General features: G+C 42.1%; 1 non-coding gene across 1 annotated transcript; it reads left to right on the forward strand.

Annotated features, from left to right (window-relative positions):
- The first annotated feature begins 855 nt into the window (after window positions 1–855).
- Window positions 856–975, forward strand: LOC136506361 (U5 spliceosomal RNA). The gene has a single exon (XR_010771570.1). It is a non-coding gene; the product is annotated as a U5 spliceosomal RNA (small nuclear RNA).
- Window positions 976–1693: the final 718 nt, after the last annotated feature.

Raw genomic sequence — 1693 nt, forward strand, 5'->3', positions numbered from 1 at the left:
ACATGGCGTAAAACGCCTTTGCAGTTTGCTCTGGCTCCTGCTCTGCACTTCCTTCATCGAAAGCCATGTCATGGTCATTTAACATTTCTGCCACCCCGGCTTCAGAATCAAACTCCTCGATCCGTTGTCTCACGACCTCTTCTCTCGCACGATGGCGTTCACCATGCATGGTCCACCGGGTATAGTTCTCTACAAATCCATTGTTGACAAGATCTTTACTCATCTCCTCATATGTTTTCATTGCCTTGTTCTTACACTTCCTACAGGGACACCAGGCATGTCGCCGTCCGTTTGCAAATGCCTTCGTCATGAAATCATTGGCCTTCTCAATCCATTCATTTGTGTATTGACCCCTCTTCTGATAGCCCGTGTACATCCACTGACGGTCATCCATCCTAACATATAGACGATATTGCAGTTTAGAGCAATAGAGTAGTAGTGCTAGAGAAAAACCATATGAGATGATAAAGAGACATTCATGTTCTTGGTCGATTCACATAGAAGATGTTTGCTAGATTGGATGATGAGATTTTACCTAAGGTTGAAAGGCCGCTATGTCACTTGTAGATGGAGGAATACATGGAACCAATTTTTTTGTAGCCACAACCATCACTAGCAAGATTTATCGAAGATTGAGGTAGAGCATCAGCAGGTTTTGTAGCGTGTCTCAACCATATACCCGAGCACCAGCGCGCGCCTAGCAGCACAACCATGTGGCTAGCACACAAAGGGGCGCTAGGTTCTATCGCAGCACTATAGGTCACATGGCATGACACTACCACAAACAAATCACCGATGACAAGCTGGCCGTGCCCTCCTTGCCTTCACTCATGAAATTCAGATCAGCAAAGCTGGCCGTGCCCAGTGGGCACAGAGCGAACTATTCTTTCGCCTTTTACTAAAGAATAGCGTGTGCCCGCTGCACCAAGCAGCATACGCCTATTTTTGGAGGGTTCTTCCTCTCTGTGAGGAGGAGCCCAACAATTCAATGCAAAGTTGGGTTGTTCTTGAGGAGCCCAACAATTCAATACTAGTTTTGTGGGGTACATCTAATCTATTTTTAGATTGTAGCTAATTCATTAATACAACATTTATGATCTGAAGCTCAAACAGAATTTACATATTTCTGAAAGAAAAAATAAGAGTATATCTCCTATTGTGCAATTCATGGAAGTTTCTGTGAGTTATTTTTTCTTGATTTTAATATATGATTATACCCTACGCTGAACAATGTGCATTTGGCAAGAAGGAAGTGATCATGTGAACCAAACCATATTTCAGTTGTTTTTCTGGTTTATAAAACTAGTTTTGTGGTCTCCTCCCTTTCCTAAAGCTCAACGCCTCAAAAGTCCTCTCAACAGACTCCCCCACTTCATGCAGTTATTTCAGAATTGACCACATCATTTCACACTCTATGCACTTACGCTGCCCCTAGATCAAACCTGCCAAACCCCAACTACACAACAATGGTAACATAAATTGAATTCTAACACAATATAAATTTTTGGGTTACAGTCCTACAGATGAAACTGTTTACAGCCATCCTAAGTTCTTCATAATCATACCTCTCACAGTTCACACAGAACGAACCGAACAGACAGTGAGAAGTCCAAAACATTATGGCATTGCGAAATTTTTGTTGATATGCAAAATTGTCACTCATACTATTAAAGCCCTAATGTATGTATGGTAT

Source organism: Miscanthus floridulus, chromosome 14 (assembly GCF_019320115.1).
Source record: "Miscanthus floridulus cultivar M001 chromosome 14, ASM1932011v1, whole genome shotgun sequence".
Taxonomy (NCBI): domain Eukaryota; kingdom Viridiplantae; phylum Streptophyta; class Magnoliopsida; order Poales; family Poaceae; genus Miscanthus; species Miscanthus floridulus.